Raw genomic sequence first — 19,017 nt, 5'->3', positions numbered from 1 at the left:
TATGACATCTATGGGTTGTGAACGTCACAGCTCCTTGGTTACAGTATGTTATGTTAAAAAGTGACCAAATCTTGACCGAATCCAGTGTTTCCCCTACCATTATATAAGGAGGGGCCAGGAGATTACTTATTGAGCTCAAAAGTCAGTTTGAGCAATCAGGATTCAGGAAAAGGAATTATTTTATCTTGGCAAAGTGGTCATCAAGTCCTGTCTGACACAGTCAGAGATTTACCAGAAGAAGATTAAAGCCAGTACCACAGAGATGTATTATCAGTGGAGGCCAGCGTAGTGCTGTATGGGTCGGACCAATCAGGTAACAATGAGGTGAAATGCAAACTCATGAACCTCCCGCTTGGCACAAACAAAACAAATTATTTTGTTGGGTTTCTGGCATGTTTCTATTGTTATTGACACGCAGTCTTACTGGATGTTGAATCAGCATGGCGTGTGATACATCTGAAATTATTTTAGTTTGTGTGAAATTTTGCAAAAAATGACAAAGATTTCATAGTTCGCAGGGTTATTCTGTCTATTTGGTTTTAGATGGATTGCAGGGCCATTCATGATCACAATGAGCATTGAGGGCAGCTAATGCCAAGTTAGCATGATCAGTATGGGTACATGTAAGGCAATAAGTCTAGCACATCCTATGACAAAAAGAATGGATTTTTCTTTTGATCCTTGCTATTTCATAAAATGATCTTATGAAATCATCACCCTTAATTACCACCAGAATCAAACATAATACTGAATTGGAATTAAGTTATTAATTGGATTAAATGGGTCATTTTTAGAGGCAGATTGAGCAGGATTGGGGGGGGGGGGGGGGGTTATCACTGCTCTGATAAGCATTACAGTAGCTTAACAGCCGAGCGTTCAAGTCCACTCAAAACAATGCTTATGTAGGGCTGAGAGTCACACACATAAAAACGTTATGTGTTGCTTGTTCTATGGTTGTTGGATAAATTCTATATTCAGAAAAGATTTGGATAGCTATTTGAAATTCTTGTTCTTATAATTCCGAATGCGGGGATTCTTCTTTGAGAGGAATCAAAAGTTTCTGTATTTAGGAAAAACCCTGGATTGTGATTTAATACACCTGCTATACCAAAATTATACCAATACATAAAAAGAAAACAGTGTTGTAGAAAGAAAAATTGTAGGGCTAAAACAAACATGATGGTTACCATTACAGATTTTCTTTCTCTCACTCTCCAGGAAGGTTTTTTTTAATTTTCATCGCAATCGTCGTCCTAGTGACGGCTGGGATTTACTACTACAAGATCCGGTGAGTCCAGAACTTATATCTATCTTGTACAAAAGTATGTTGGTTGTAAATTCATAAAGAATGGATCCACCCAGCTAAGGGTCCTATCAAAATATATGAATTATGTTAAATTCTATGAACTGATCAATCTTTTCTTCAAACAAAGGTGGAACCGTTGCTATGACAAGTACTGGGCTTAGCCACCCATTCTGTGACTTTGTGGTTATTGGCGTTGGTAATTGTATTGGACTTTTTTTGCACGTACTTGCATAGAAAGCGTCCAATATATTTATGAATATTACCAAATTTTTAAACATTCCTAAAATTAAACCTAACCCCAACTCCTATCATCTAATCTTTGTTAGTGAATATATAAGAAAGATTTCATGTCAAGTTTTTGATTTTATTTTCTCCATTTGACTTAATTTCTCCTCTAACCTCTCTATTTATTTGACATTTCAGGTGTAGATCCTACGGACGGTGCATTAGGACACTTCAGCAACCCCATGTATGATCCTTAAGACTGAACTTTGGACTTTAAACTTTAGAAGTGACCCCCTTAACCCAAACTGTGTGCGTGTTGGTGTGTTTGAAATGAGTTCAGGGTGGACACGTTTTAAAAGTGTGATTATTAGCATGTGGCTAGAAGGCCTTGTGGCTGGTAAGCAGGGACATTTTTAGGCAACATATACTAATGCTGCTCATGTTAGTTTAAATGGCAACAATAACCCTGGATGAAGACGTATTTGTGGGAAGTGTCTGAGATTTCAATCATTAGTTTAAACTATGTGTGCTTCTCATATGTTAATTTGAAGAAGTGGATGGTGTAGAGGAGCAGAGAAAGATTCTGGTCTTAAACAGGAGACCCTTGCTTTTCATTCTGCCGAAGTGTCCTTGAGCATAACACTGATTCCTCTCCTGCTCCTCTCCCGTGGAGGAACCAAATGAACACATTTATTAGGGCTGTTGAAATTAATCATTTAATCGATGCATCTCGATGCAGACTAGACAATTAATGCATCGATGCAGGGACAGGACGTAATCGATGCTGACGATAGTTAGAAAAAAGCATCTGCTAACCGCTAAATGTGGTTGTTTTGCGCAGCGTTGACTGAGTTTGTTTTACCTAAACACACACAGTGGTGTGTAATGAAAGTAACGTACACTAACAGAGGGATTTGTCACAGAAAACAACGTAAATTGAGTCCCGGTCCTGTGCTTGCTGACTTTATGAGCAGAGTCAGCTGGTCCTGCACGCTCAGACCACAGTGCTCCGCTGCAGGCTGAAACGACTTGACTCTGTGTCTCATTAGCTGACCGCAGCACGGATTAGCATCTTCATCACAGCTAAAGGTGTGTTTAAACTGATGCCTCGCTGTCTTAAATCCAGGATAACTAAAAGAGGGGGATGTGGCGGTGACTCGTGATAAAGTGAGCGGCTGTAAACAAAGTTGACTCCCGACACAGCGTCATCGAGAATCACTGCTAATAAGTGCAACTGCGCTAAAGCTGCGTTCGTTCGATGATAAACACATTCTACTTCCGAAGTTCTTCAAAATAAAAGTCCCCTGCCTATCTGAAGTTGAAGTGCTTTTAATGTGAAACATCCATATCAGGAAATGGGGCATTTACAGCAGTAGCAACTTAACACAACTCATCTGAAATAAAAAGGACAGAAACAAAACTAACCCTGAACAAAGTTCACAGCTAAAGGCTACAACGTCCTGAGAAGAGAACACAGTGACTTAAAACATCTTTCTCTCTTATAATAAACTAAACACACAGAGACTTAAAAACATCTTTCTCTCTTATAATAAACTAAACACAGTGACTTAAAAACATCTTTCTCTCTTATAATAAACTAAACACACAGAGACTTAAAAACATCTTTCTCTCTTATAATAAACTAAACACAGTGACTTAAAAACATCTTTCTCTCTTATAATAAACTAAACACACAGAGACTTAAAAACATCTTTCTCTCTTATAATAAACTAAACACACAGAGACTTAAAAACATCTTTCTCTCTTATAATAAACTAAACACAGTGACTTAAAAACATCTTTCTCTCTTATAATAAACTAAACACACAGAGACTTAAAAACATCTTTCTCTCTTATAATAAACTAAACACACAGAGACTTAAAAACATCTTTCTCTCTTATAATAAACTAAACACACAGAGACTTAAAAACATCTTTCTCTCTTATAATAAACTAAACACAGTGACTTAAAAACATCTTTCTCTCTTATAATAAACTAAACACAAACACTTATAGCCTACTTTTTACCTATACTGTAGGCTACCTATATAATGTATTAATTTTAACTTACAATGTAAATATATTGATGATGACATTGTTGTCTAAATCACTTTTTAAATTATACAAAATGAGTTCATATTTATAAGACTGTTTATCTCTCAGTAATATAGAAAATTGAGGATGAATCGTGATGCATCGTGATAATCGTTGACTGGATAATCGTAATCGAATCGAATCGAATCGTAAGACCAGTGAAGATGCACAGCTGTAACATTTATACAACAATTATTTTATTAAGAAAGAGGAGTTCATTAAGAAACATCCCAGAAGTGTGTCCTTAATGTGGATCATGCAGGGAACTGATCGTCTCTCATACCTGATCCACTCTGATCCAGTATTTATCAATGAGTGTTTTGTTGAATATTATTAGTGTGAAGCTTATTAATGTTTATTGAAATTAACACTTTTCTGGTGTTATTTTGGCTCACTCAGTATTTAATATGATATTGTTTTTTTTATTATTTTGTTGATACTTGCTTTTGAATGAATCTCATTGTGTGAAATATTTGTATCAAAATGTTGGTGCAATAAAAATGAACAATGAAAGAAAGCCATAATATTTGATGGTTGTTTAGAGGGAAGAGGAAATCCACTTTAGGATGCATTCACAATACAAAAAACATGTTTAGAAAAATATCAGCATACTTAAACCTTGATTATGCTTTTTAATTCATGCTAGTGGATATGATACAGAAAACAATTTTTTTGATTACCACCTTTTCCAAGAGACAGAAATCTACTGCCTTTGGGGATCCTCTGGATTTTATCTGGTGCCAAAATGAGATTCACATTTTAGCTTTATATGGAGGAAGAAGAAGAGGTAGAAGCAGAAGAAGAAGCAGAAGAAGAAGGTACTATGGTATCGCATCATGAGTTTTTCGATCAATGCCATTAACAATTTTTATTGAGTCATTATAAAAACACAAAACAATGTTTCAGGTGATTTTAAAAAATCATTCAGTTTCAAGCATAAACTCCATTGTTCACAGCACTGTCTGCAGCACATGTAGTAGGAGATCAAAGCTGAGAAGAGGGCCAGCTACACCTGAATTGTTTAACTATTTTTTTTAAAAAAGTGTAAAATGTGCCTTTAGTGAATATTTTGTTTAAGAAAACAACCCATAGAAAATTCTCTATTTCGGCAGCCATATTGACATTTTTCCATGACCATTTTTGCAATGTAAAACATTTAGTTGGAGACCATAAACGGTTGACACCGTCCTCTCTGTTATCACTGGCCTCATTCTCACCCTTCTTTGGAGTTCACTTTCTCCCTTTTCATTGTAATGTTTACTTCCTGTTTCTGTCCTATTTTGTCCTATTCCAAATTAAATTACCGAAATCATAAACTGGTGTCTAATTCTTTAATTTGGTTACAGTAAACATACCATAATGCAGCACTGCATATACTATATATATATTTAAAAGAAAATGTTATGAACTTTTCCATTACATTTTTTAGGTCTTTGCAAAGTTTGGTTTGGTATAATTGTTTCACCCCAATATGAATATGTGTCCATTGAAATGTTAATAAATAAAAAATGTTTAGTGTTTTATTTTTTCACTTTAAAGTTGCAGATAATTAAGACACATTTGCACTGGGCCCTCCTGGGGGTGGGATACTTTAGCTTTTTAAACATTTCTTGATATGCTGAGAATCGGGATAAAATATTCATTGCGATTTAACTTTTTTAAGATTGCATAATATGTCCACAAAAGTGAACTAAATCAAGAAATGTTTTGTCAAATACATTCTATTATTCTAGTCTATTCACCTCACTTCAGTCTTTTTATTTGTACACAATAGGAGTCAAGTCCACAGACTGACCAACACAGTGTGATCAAAGTCAAACCCTGTGAAAGGCTGCATGCACCTCACAATCTGACACAAACATATACGGACGACCGAATAACTGCAGTCATTTTTAACAATGCAACTTGTTCAAAATGAATTGTGCAACCCCTTCCGCAGTTAAAAATCAAAAAAAATATCAATATAATAAAAAATATGGATTCTGGCAGAGATGATAAAATATCGCTACGCAAAATATTGCGATACTATGTTGTATACATTTTTTCCCCCACCTTTAGACCTGAATCTTCTAATTCATGAGGGCCTCCCAGATATGTTGCATAGTAAAGTATAAGTACAAAGAAACAAAATAATTGAGTTAGCACAACTACTAGTATCAAACATATCCCAGTTAATGAACTTTGAGTAGCAACTGGTGCATCACGACTCCATTTGTAATCAGTACTGGGCAGCAGCAGTAATAACAGAGGAACCAGATTGTTGTGCTGCTGTGTTATTATCAGGCCATAAATAATACTAACTGAATGTGTGTTCACATGTGTGTCTTATGTATGCATGTCTTCCTTGATAATTACACTGGCATAAGGGCCGGACCACTTTAGTGGGGAAAACACATTTGATATAAATACAAACCTAATATTCAAATATACCCTAAGATAAGAGTAAGAAAAACAAAACAGAAAGTATGTTGATCTCTTCTGTGCTGGCACTTCGGCTGGTCTCTCTTCAAAAGGGTTAATGCTAACCGGCAGCTCTTGTGGCTAATACACTTAAGTACCTCATAAAACCCCACTTAAGATAACAAACTTAAACACTACAAACAGCTGGACACTTTCAATGATGTACTGTGTTTCTATCTGAATATTAAAGTAATAAACTAATTCCTTATACTGAGCCACAGTCTGCTGATTCCTTTACTGACAGTTATGACTAATATTCTCCTTGTGTGTTTTTGTTAACCTGTAAGGCTTGATAATCTGACTGGCTCGAAGGAGAAGTAACAGAAAGGAGGAAGTTTGATCTCATAATGGCAATGATTTGCCACACAGTGTGTGAAGCACAGTGAAAAGTCAGTTAATCTGAGTCCATTACAGGAGACGGTACACTGTAATAAATTATTCTGTAGTCATGTACATTTTACTTAATATGTCTGATAAAATGTATTAAATATAAATGCGTCCTTGATTTTGTGGCCATTTCTTAAGTAACTTTCATACAAAATGTTTGAGATAGTATCTGCTTATTTTGGTTACATTAAATATAATCTTTATGTTTATGTAATTCTAAATCAAGAGAATTTTGAATGAATCCAACTCAATAGAATTAGTCACTTTTTAATTGACAAGCACTTGTTATTTTGCGCCTTTTTTCTTCTTTTTAATTCAGCAGGCTATCATCTGGTCACAAGACATACAGAAATTGCGGATGACTGGTGCCCCTTTCCCTCCATTTAAAGAGCCCATATTATGCCCTTTTTGGGGTTCATATATTTAATCTATGTACTAAAGTATGTTCACAATAGCTAAAGTTATAAAAAAAAGTGTCTGTTTTCATGTACTGCCGCTCCATGCACCGGCTCGCTTCTGACACTCTCTCTCTCTACGGCTCTGAAGTGCCCACGTTCAGAGTCCCCACGTGTGCCAAGTCTGATCTGATTGGTCGGCCTGTCGGCTCTGCCGTAATTGATCAGTCGCTCAGCACGGTTCTCGGAAATGTCACGCCCCTTTTACCATATTGGGAATGCAGCTACTGTCTCCGAGCAGAGCAAAAACACCGGTATGCAAACCGCAATGGCAACTTCAACTTCACCAATCTGACAGAGAGGAGGAACAAACACAACAACCTTTGCCACGAAGGCATGAGCACGACGTTTCAGTGTTGTAGGTATTTATTTTGCAGGCTTTTCAGATGTAATATGTGTGTAATATATGTTAATCGGTAGCTAACGCAATAGCTTCATTGCGTTGTTTATGTATATGCTAAGTGTGGAAACTGCAGCTAAATGCTTACCGAAGCAAACACCGTGTGCTGCAGAATACCATGATAACTTCCAACAAAAACATAGCAACAGTAACACACACCTTATGTTTGTATCAAGTCTTTTTATCAGAAAAACTCTCACTGTTATTATGTTGAAAAATACATTAGCCTCTTCCAATTTCACTGACTGGAGCTACCAGCATATATTTCCCTAATCCAAAAATATATATCTTACTCATGGCTTCATAAAGTTTGGCTTGATTACAATGATTATTGGCCACAAATGTGTTCTGTACAATACATTTTTATTGTATTTACATTAGTACTGTACGTTGTTTATTGCAGCGACTCACCTTGTTCTGCATTGTAGATCACCTCCTTGATGTGATTAGCAATTGTAAGTATCAATGACATCATAGACTTACTTAGACTACAAAAGCCCAGGTGATAATCACGTGTTTGTTGGATCAATATCTCATGCAATAATATTTCCTCCTCTGTCATTATTTTCCTTCTTATTGAACATTATTTCATTTTAATCAGTATCTTCTTCTTTCATCAGGAGAATAAATCTGCTGCCTGTTCCTTGTACCAAAAACATCCAGGACTGTTTAAACCCATATACACTTCAAAACATCCACAACATCTTCAGAGGAGAACATCACGGAGAACTGCAGAAGAGTATGTTCATTATAAATAATGATTTACATCTTCAATCAAATTAATTCTAATCAAACAGTTTCACTATTTCAGAGTAAAAAAAGTAAACAAGTGAGAAAATCATTTGTTGAAAGTTCTTTATTCTCAGATAAGGTTAAAACAACATTTAAATGTGTAGAACTATACGTGTAAATATACAATGAGAAGTAACATTTTTACATCCAACTATATTGTCTCCATACAGGCTGTGCAGACACTTGGCAGCTCATTGCAGCTTTGTGGGCCGGTGCTGGAGATACTTTGGACACTGCAGAGTGGTTGTCCTGTCGTGTGTCGTCCTGAGGATTTGTCCTGAGGATTCGCCCCGAGTTTCCTGACCCGACTGGACAGTATGTTGGCTTCGGCCCGCCCCTTGACTACACCTGGACATGTGTCGAGCCATCCCTCCTTCTTTTTGAGAGTCAGGCATTTTCTGTAATTCCTCAATGAATGGTTGTGGTTCCTGAAACACCTCCTCCAACACCAGTGCCATCAAGTTTCACACTCATCTGTTTTTTAGAAACGTTTACAAAGACTTTGAAGGTATATTCACATAGGTATTTATCACTTTAAAGGTTTAAAAATAGATTGCGCTTTTGGGTTTAAAAAATAAAATAATTTGTAACTCACTGTATGTTGTGTCTGTTTTTTGAGGATTTGAGGAATGCCACCTTATAGACCAGCTGTCCTGTAGAGGTTGTTGCTTTATTACGTTCAGCATGTTCGTTGTTATGCATCACAGACAGCAACAAGCTATAATACAAAAAGCTAAAATCAACAATCATGTAATGAAATCACAGTTTTCTGATATTATTGCTCAGATTTCAGCAGTTGGACAATTTCTTAGGTGTGTGTGCGTACCTTTGCTTGTCCCTTAGTGTACCCCAGGCCAACTGTGTGTGGACTGATGACCCCTTTGGAGGTATGTATGTCTGTGTGGCCTCTGAGACTTGTGGGGAGTCTGTCTGCCACTCAACCTCATCATGGAACCTTGGTACACTCCACTTGATACTGGAGCTTGTTGTCTGTGTAATCTGCTGTGATGTACTCTGAAAAAAGAGACAGAAAAAATGTAAATTTAGCACAGCAATCTAACATGAATCAGAAATACACTGTCTTCTTGTTCATAGCTAAATATTTAGACCACACATATCTTTCAAAACAAAGTGCCTGCTGCACACATCTTTACGTTTCTTGTGTTATTGAATAGCATCTATATACATATATATATATATATATATATATGGGTTAACCCGTTCTTTTGCAGTCAGTGCTATGATTAAACAACACCACCTGAACACTGGCCGAGCTGTTTAGATCAATTATCAATACTTTAGCAATGGTCTGGCTTACTACATCGATAAAAAATCACCACATAACAAAGCAGTTTTACTCAGAGGTGGATAAGAGAGTAGAAAGAGGATAACAACAGCTGTGTTAGCCGGGAAGTTAGCAGAGTCTTATAAAGCTCAGATACTGTAACAAAGTGGATTTTACATTCATTAGACCGTCTCGAACCACGGTCAAAACCCGAACTTTAGCACCGTTCAAGCTTCTCACACCAATAAACAAATGCAAAGTAACAAAACCATTTTAAACAGAAGTGGAGACACAGCAGAGAGAGGCTAACCACAACAATGTCAGCCGGTTGCAGAGTCCAATAATGCTCTGAGTCCGTAAAAAGCTGATCTGGACCTCCAAAACACTACTTACATGTCTGAGGGTGGTTAACACTGCTATACCTGTTACCGCTTCAGGTGAAAGTTGATAAATAGTTTAGTACTGCTCTAATTTCGAAAAATAGCATTACTTAGCATGTTAGCCGAGGCTTACAGTTCAGCTACAGACAGCCTCCACAGAACTAATATATCCATAGCAGTTCAAAAGTTGTTTTCAAACAAATAAAAAAGACAATTAATGAAGCGTACTTACATGTTGTGGTTGTGAACTTCCAGAAGCATCAGAATCTCCATAGCTGCCACAGAGAGTAGGAGCTGAAACTTCTTTCCAAGTCCGTTTTTTGCTCAAGCTAACGTGCATTAGCACCTTAGCACTACTGTGCTACTGGAGGCTGCGGCATATCGTGGGCGTGCTACAGAAGTTAATGGGCATGCAACATGAGCTGCTGGGCTTGCCACAACGAGCCAATGGGCTTAGATCAGTGATCTCACACTGACAAGACGTCACACTGACAATTATTTTTTGAGGGGGGCTATAACCGAGTGTTACATGCAGCTAATGCTGCATGTGTAGGCCTCGCTAGCTGCTGAAACTAACTATCCAACCAGCTAAACAGTCCCCAATAAAACTCCACGAAATGTTGCTGAGTCTCATGAAGTTTACTGAGGTTTCTTTTTTTTGTGAAACTGAAAACAATACAAAAAGGTCCTTATTAATAAACACAATAAGGCAGTTGACTGTGCATGTCTACACATGTTAAACAAGCTAATGTAGCAACACAGCACTAGCACTTAGCATCTTAAACAAATGAATGGTAAAGTTAACACTAGCTTAGCAGTTAGCATCTATATAGAAACAAAACACATCCTTTCTAAAATTAATACACATAGTATCACCGTTTAGACATTGCATTAGCGTGCAGGAGTAGAAGAAACATGTGAAACTACTGAGCTATCGAAAGTGCTCCAGTCAACTCACTGGCTCATGGACTATTATTTTACTTTCAGTTTCTATGATAGGAAAAGTAAGGTAGATAAATACAAGCAAACATCACAAGCTGGCACTGTAACACAACAACAAGTACGATGTCCTTAAACATGACATTGTATGGGGCATAACACTGCAGCTAACACGAGGACGTAGGAGAAGCCGCGTCTACGCAGACTTTTAATTTTTGCAAATAGATGTGCCTAAACATGCACAGGATACATGGAAAACACACTAAAGAGCATATAAAACCAGAAAAAGCATAACATGATCCCATTAATATCAAAAGCACAGAGCCAGCTCTATCTTGATTTTAAAAATAATAACTGAGAGAACACACTTCCCTTCATGCCTTTTTCCCCCACATGATGGTATGATTAAGAAATGAAGAAAGTCAATACACACAAAGTCCCTGTTTACCAACGAATGTTTCTTTCTTTGGCTAAACACTATATAAAAACAAATAATGCACCCTTAACAGATAAACAACACAGAACACAAATGACTATTCAAATAATGTGAACAAGACAATCATTCCTTTCTTTACCTGTGCGACATCTTTGTCCTGAAAGTAAATATTGAGGTTGTTCAATTAACCTAAAAATATAGGACACCTGTTTTTAGTAAAGAAGAGCTCATTCCTGTAAGGCGTTCATGGTTTTACTCGGGGTCAAAGGTCAGGATAAAACATGAGCCAACAACTACTAAAGGGATCCACTCCGGGGTAAGTCTGGGCTGTGGGTCGTCATGAATGAACGATTCACTCCCCGTCCCCTGCCCTTGCTTGCTCCTGTGCTCCTTGATCAGACACAAGCTTTTTCTACAGATCTTTTTTGTATGTCTTTTTTGTCCTTATTGATTAAAAAGCTAAAGAGAGACAAAAAATGTGAGAGGTGAGAAAGGGGATTGGATTACAACGTGTGCAGCTGCAGCGAGGACGAAGCTTCTGTACATGCATGGACATACCCTCTACCAGGTGAGCTACCAGGGTGCCCCGATGGAAACACATTTACTACAGCTAAAGACATTTCAGTGAAAGAAGTAAAAAATATGAGCTTACTCGCTTCCTGCTCATATTTTGGATATTTGCACCTGTGCAGTAACAATGTTGTACAACACAGTTTCTAAAATGGTATTTCAAAGTCTGGAAAGGTTTTCTGGCATATAGGCATTAATGTGCACATTAAATATTCAGGTCAATGGTTGAGTAGCATGTGACATTAGTTGCAGACACATTAACCCTCTCACACACACACGCACACACGCACACACACACAGGACTTAACAGATGATTCCCTCCCAGCTTCATCGTTGCCCTAAAGTAAGAGACCTGCTCATGTTGAACAGGCAGCAGCCAATTCAACAAATGCCACTTCCTACATTTTCTCAGCATTTCTAATACATTTACTTTATAGAATAGACTAATTACAGGCATGTTCCAGTGGTTAAAAACAACACAACAGAAAGTTGCTGATGTAGTCCTTCCTGCCTATCGGGCAGGAGTTGCACCAGCACAGTTATAAAAGAAAGCTCATGGAAATGAAGCCCTAACCACCTCAAGAGCAGAAAAGGTTATTCTTTCAATTTATAAAGTGGTCTAAGCACACGGATAAACTTTACGTTTTTAAATGCTATCTTAAAATACAAAAAAGCAGGTAAAAGACTTTACTCTTTGTTGTATTATTTTCCAAAGATCCAACATAAATCCATTATGAGCACTTAGGAACATTTACCAATATTATTGCCATTTTAAACATTTTGCAATATGCTGACTATCGCGATACAATATATTGCGATAAAGCTTAAGCTTTCAACCATTGCTATCCTGAAAAAGCACTAAAAGGCTACCAGCAGTACATTACATGCAGCACCCGCCTGGGGAAGACACTGGATAAATGCTATGGTTCAGTTCCTAACGCATACAGATCTGTTGCTCTCCCCCCTCTTGGCTCTGCTGACCACCATGCCATCCTGCTTGCTCCAGCATATACTCCTGTAATAAAGAGGGTTAAGAAAGTTGTCAAGAACATCAAGCAGTGGACCAACGAAAGCATTCTTACACTACAAGGATGCTTTGAATCCACTGACTGGGATAATCTCTTAGCCCCCTCCAACAACATTAATGAGCATGTGGACACTGTTTCATCGTACATCTCCTTCTGTGTGGACAACATCATCCCCTCCAAAACAGTCACAATCTACCCCAACAATAAACCTTGGATCCCCAAAGAGCTCAAGGAGGTCCTCAACAAGAAGAAAAGGGTCTTCTTCACCGGCTCCGAAATGGAGAAAAAGGAGGTAAACAGAGAAGTCAAGCACGCTATAAAAACTGCCAAACTCAAGTACAAGAACAAAGTGGAGGAAAAATTCACACAGGGGAACCTCCGCTCAGCTTGGCAGGGCCTCAAAAACATGGCTGCTGTGAACACTGCTGCTACCAACATCAAAACTATCGAGGTTGCAGACAGCAGCTCTACTTCTCTCCCCAACGATCTCAACTCAATTTACACCAGATTCAAGAAGGACAACACCACACAGCTGGAAGAAACAGTGTCCATGCTCAAGCCCAGTGACTCTGCACTCACCTTCAGCAGAGAGGATGTGGTGAGAGCCCTGAGGAGGACAAGGGAGAGCAGCTCACCTGGTCCAGACAACATCAGTGGCCGCATCCTGAAGCACTGTGCCGAGCAGCCAGGGGGCGTGTTTCAGACCCTGTTCCAGAGCTCTATGGACAGCAGCATAGTCCCCCAACTGTGGAAACACTCCACAGTTATCCCCATCCCCAAGAAAAGCCCCGCCAAATCACTGAATGACCTCAGGCCTGTGGCCCTCACGTCTCTGGTGATGAAGGCCATGGAGAGGATCATAAAACAACACATCATCAGAGAAACCGACTCCCAGATGGACCCGCTACAATTTGCTTATCGTGCAGGCAGAGGTGTCGATGATGCAAAAACATTCATAATAGACACTGTTCAAAAACACCTGGAGCACCCCAACACCTCAGCCAGACTCCTGTTTGCAGACTTCTCCTCTGCATTCAACACCCTGCAGCCTCACATCCTGGCTGACAAACTTTCAACTTGCTTCCATCTGAACGACCAGCTTATCCTGTGGACATTGGACTTTCTGACCAACAGATCACAGAGAGTTCTGGTCAACAACACCTTCTCCAACCTCCAACACACCTCAGCTGGCTCCCCTCAGGGCTGCATGCTCTCACCTCTGCTCTTCATCCTCTACACCGATGACTGCAGAACCACACAGCCAAACTGTCACCTGGTGAAGTACGCGGACGACACAGTTCTCCTGTCTCTGCTGTCAGGCCCCTCTCAGCACCATGGACCAGTTCTTCAGGAGTTTGTGGAGTGGTGTGACAGCTCCTGCCTCAAACTGAACGTGAGCAAGACCAAAGACATGGTGGTGACCTTCTCCAACAAGCAGAGGGAACTGGCTGCAGCTGCAATCACCACAATCCATGGGAATCCTGTCGAACTAGTAGAGGAGTATAAGTACCTGGGTACCATCTTCGACAGCCTGCTGAAATTCTCCTCCAACACCGAGGAGATTCTCAGGAAATGTCAGCAGCGAAAATACCTCCTAAGGAAGCTCAATTCCTTTGGAGTCAGTAAGAACATTCTTCTGACCTTCTACTACTCCTTCATTGAGAGCATTATTACATTTTCTATAACCTGCTGGTTCCACTCCACCACCCTCCAGAACAGAAACCGCCTGCAGAGCACGGTCACAATCTGCTCTAAGATCATTGGACTACCTGTAAGGACTCTGACATCGATCTATGAGCAACAGACAATCAGGCTAGCAGGTCGGATCATGCAGGACCCATCACACGCTCTCTTCCCAGCGTTTGAGTGGCTCCCCTCAGGACGCCGGCTTCGCCGTCCTTGCTGCAGGACACAAAGGAGAAGAGCAACCTTTGTTCCCAGGGCTGTCCAGTTCATCAACTCATCAATATTTTTAAGTTAAGGTTAAGCTTTAAGTTATATTTAAATTGACACTTTATATTTAGGATAAAATGTTTCGTCTACTTGCACTGTTGTTAATTTACTGCTCTGTGTGCCTTCTTTAACTGCATATTTTGTCCACAAAACTAAACTAAATCAAGAACTGTTCGGTCAAATACGAGAAACATTCTCAGTCTCTTCATCTCACTTCTTTTTATTTCCACAGAAGAGGAGTCAAGCCCACAGACTGACCAAACCGAACACTGTGATAAAAGTCACACCCTGTGAAAGGCTGCATGAACATCACAATCTGATCTGTTGATATTTCAGTCTAATCCAACTTGAACATGACTTTTTTTCTTCTAAAATATCGATAGTTCGTGGCTATGAGGCGATATAATATCGCCACACAAAATATTGCGATTCTAGGCTGTATTGATTTTCCCACCCACCTCTAGAAATAAGTCTCTAGGAATATCTCCAGTTCAAATACACTGGAAAATATAACTGTTTATCTTTTCCAGTGTATTTGAACTGGAGATATTCAGGGCGGTGGTTTCGCCCCCCCGCCACCCTTGTGGGTGAAACATTTTCTGTACCCCCACACACACACACACACTACCAAAATCTTCTATCCTGCTTACATTTAAGTATTTGAAATATGCAAAAAGTAACTGTTTAAAAAAAAAAAAAAAGATTTCTCTAAAACGATTTCAAAGACAAATGGAGTATCAATATTTTGAAACAGCAGATTTATTTTTAATGTTTTATCCTTAGGTACTTAAATATGCTTTTTTAATCTACTACTCTCTAAAATCTATCTAGGCCACATTTTAAAGAAACATGCTGCTCTCTTCTGGCTCATGAATTAATAAAGGCTAAATATTGACCTACAGATACAAATAAAAAGTACAAATATATGAATAAATCAGTGATCATATTTAAATAAAGCCTTGGAGCATTCAGTAAAAAAATAAAATAAAAGGCATCTTGACGCCAAACGCACTACAGCCCAATGCTTGATGGCGTATTATGAAGCTTTCTCAGTTTCATTTCTAATGAAATTTGATACGTCAGCGACTGATGTGGTTATGTCCACATTCAGATTGCTGTAACTCCCTCTTTTTAGTCCTTAGCTGAACGTTCAAAAGGCCAACACCCACGTCAGCATCTCGTCCTCGCCTAAACGTAAAAGAAGCCTGCAGTCGTTAAAGAGCGGAGGGGTTGTATGTGATAATGTCTGAACAAGAGGAAATATGTGTGTACCTTTTCAGACAGACTCTTTGAAGGCAAAGGATGAGGAACGGTATGTCAGGCACTGAAGACATGGTTCATTATTTTCATCAGTGACCAAATATCCACAGAGTCGTCCTCCTCTCAAGAACAAACAGGTCTATGAACTAATTATTAAAACCTAAAAAACATGAAATACACAAAATTAAAAAATTCATGAACAACTGGAAGTCTCAGCTGGTGCGACCAATCAACCTATCCTTGGGCAAGACACTTAACCCCAAGTTGCTCCCGCTGCGTCATTGGCGGCATATGAATGTGTATGAATGGATTATATACTAATGGACACTACATAGCAGCCTCTACCATCAGGGTGTGAATGGGTGTGAATGTGTAGGTGTGACCTGCGGTGTAAAAGCTCTTTTGAGTAGTCAGGAGACTAGAAATGTGCTATACATAGATATCAACAGGATGCCGACTTCATTTCTGATGCATTCCAGGAATGCACAAAATATTAAAGCTGCTTGGCTTCTATCGCATGACATCTAGCAGATCTTTCTCTCAAGATTATTTTTTTTAATTTAGATCAAATAGTTAGCTGCCTAAAATTGATTGAGTCAAATTGATAAAGATTCTCCTACGTCCCAGAAATACAAGATATAGCTCCTGAACGCACGCACCTCCTTCTGTGTTTCATCTGACCACGCAGCATGCAGCATGTGTTGCAGCTGCAGCCATTTCACAGACACACACACACCCGCTAAATGAACGGTGTGTGTCACGTTTTCTAGGTTGAACATTTTATAAACAGAAAGGTTTATTTTTTATTTTTTGTAAAGTTGACATCACTGATGGAAGAAAACAAATACTGTTATTGAAATGAAGCAGCTTTTCATATGACAGTCAGTACTACGCAGATTTTTAAAAGCACTTTCTTCTTTTCTTGTATTTATTTTGTGTTTAATTCACTAAACCTCTCCCCCATGATAGCACACTTTGAGAGGGGAGGAAATACATGCAAAGCATCGTTTACTTTTCCCCCCAGAAAATGTACAAAAATAAAGATGTATAAGGATGTATAAAGAGTAAATATATGAATATAAATACATTCTAGCTGTACAGAGAACTTAAAGGATCTTTGGTCTGGATGATGGCCTGATTACACTCCCTTCAAGTCACCTTTGCAATGCTCTGCTGGCACTAACTCTGTTTTATCAGTTCTTGTGTATCCACTCTTTGCTTTAACTAAAAGTCCCTGTATAGTCAAAAAAAGTGAAAATGAAACAGTCAGTTCTCCATCATTTATCCTCACCCCCCTGGTTCTTATAATCTGTCATCTACAGTCACAGTCAGCCACACACACTAACGCTATCCAAAGGAAGCAGAGAGTGCAGCGCTGCATGCTGCACAACAAGTCTGCAATTTGAGGAACTCCACTGACACGAAGTGATGAGGGGCAGAGCGCTCACCCGGCTAACATGTAAGTATGCACCTGTATTTGAATGTTCATCGCTATAGGCTGCTGACATTGGTGTAAAAAAATATACATTTTGGATTCTTTGAGAAAATAAATCTACAAAAAATCTACAAATCTGCAGGTGCAAACCCCAGATTTGTTACACATTACAATATTATGAGTAAAAAAATCATTACAAGTAAGTATTTTTTGTGAACAAGTTGGACCATAGTATAAAAAGCGTATTAAGATACAAATACCGGGAAATGTATGCAGCAAAAGTTTTTTATTGCAAAGTAGGGGCTTTATGATCTATTCATACTTCATCAATCCAGAATTGTTCTCATCACGATACAACAGATCATTATTTTAAGTGTAAAGACAACATTCACTGCAAAATATTTTTAAAAATGTCCCGTTAAAGTCACTTTAATATTACTGCAGGACTATTTTATTAATCTTAAATGTTTATGATAATAATTATATTTAATAAGTAAAACCAAAAACTACATTAATAAAGCTAAAAAAAATAATAATTTACTTAAATTTTACTTAAAGTAAAATCCTCTCACTAACTGACTTTAACTCTTAAATAAATAAAACCCTCAAAGGCTTGACAAAGGTTCTTCTGTGTCAGTGTGCCTTTAACAACCAAAGAACAGACAGTAGAAGTTTGACTTTCAGAACAGTTGGTGGTGTGACTGATAAAATGGCATTTCATGAGAAACAGAAACTCACTGTTTGAGCAGGTCACTGACACAACAGAGTCAGGAGGTGGAATCTGGAATTATAACTCTTACAGAATCATGATTTATACCGACTTCAAAGAACAGCATGTAACTTGTAAATATTGAAAATATATTTAATAAAAATTAAATTAAATTAAATGTACAGTAGAGTTACGTTCAGGTATTAAAGGCAACGAACGTCCAATCATTTTTAGTACAGGGTTACTATTAAGTGCTTTATGGTTCTCAGCGGATTTTCAAAATGCAGTTTGATGCACATTTAAATCCTACACTATAGTTACACATATTTAAAAATATATATTTTCTTTAATGATAACAAAATGAGACAAAAAAGTGTAAAAATTCTTGAAATCTTAAAAGGGATTTCAAGATGTGCTGAATTTAAACGTAATATTTGATGGCTTAAAAAAACCCTTAAAACTTCAGTTAAAAAACAATGTTATTATTATGTTTAAATGATCATACTGTATTTGTTTTAATTCACGATGTAGATAGAGGCTGTTTTAATTCCTGTGTTATGATATTTATTTGGCTGCAACAAATAGGGGGATCATCCCATCCTGAAAGCGTCAGTCACACTTTCATCTCCATCTTAAAAATACAGACACACACACACCCTTCTCCTCCCTCTCAGTTTTATTCTGCTACGATACGATTTGGCTTGAAGTGACCAACACTGGCAAACGGATCCATATCCAATATCTACTTATACCAGAAGTATTTTCAATTCTTCAGTCAACTCTGGAATTTTATATTTGCATGTGCTTTTTGTGTGTGTACTCCACACACACTGAGTCCTCCTGAGACAACACTTGTTATGAATTAGCACTACAAAAATAAAGATTGACTGATTGATCAAGAGT

General features: G+C 38.2%; 2 long non-coding RNA genes across 2 annotated transcripts; one reads left to right on the top strand and one right to left on the bottom strand.

The window, feature by feature from the left end:
* The first annotated feature begins 705 nt into the window (after positions 1-705).
* Positions 706-2,225, top strand: LOC132992322 (uncharacterized). Its single transcript, XR_009676318.1, has 2 exons — positions 706-1,288; positions 1,730-2,225. It is a non-coding gene; the product is annotated as an uncharacterized LOC132992322 (long non-coding RNA).
* Positions 2,226-8,582: 6,357 nt separating this feature from the next.
* On the bottom strand, positions 8,583-10,256 carry LOC132992511 (uncharacterized). Its single transcript, XR_009676340.1, has 3 exons — positions 10,017-10,256; positions 8,946-9,133; positions 8,583-8,837 (listed from the first exon to the last, which is right to left on the bottom strand). It is a non-coding gene; the product is annotated as an uncharacterized LOC132992511 (long non-coding RNA).
* Positions 10,257-19,017: the final 8,761 nt, after the last annotated feature.

The sequence above is a fragment of the Labrus mixtus genome, chromosome 17 (assembly GCF_963584025.1).
Source record: "Labrus mixtus chromosome 17, fLabMix1.1, whole genome shotgun sequence".
Classification (NCBI taxonomy): domain Eukaryota; kingdom Metazoa; phylum Chordata; class Actinopteri; order Labriformes; family Labridae; genus Labrus; species Labrus mixtus.
Note: the sequence above shows the minus strand (reverse complement) of the source record. Positions and strands in the feature narration are given on the sequence as shown.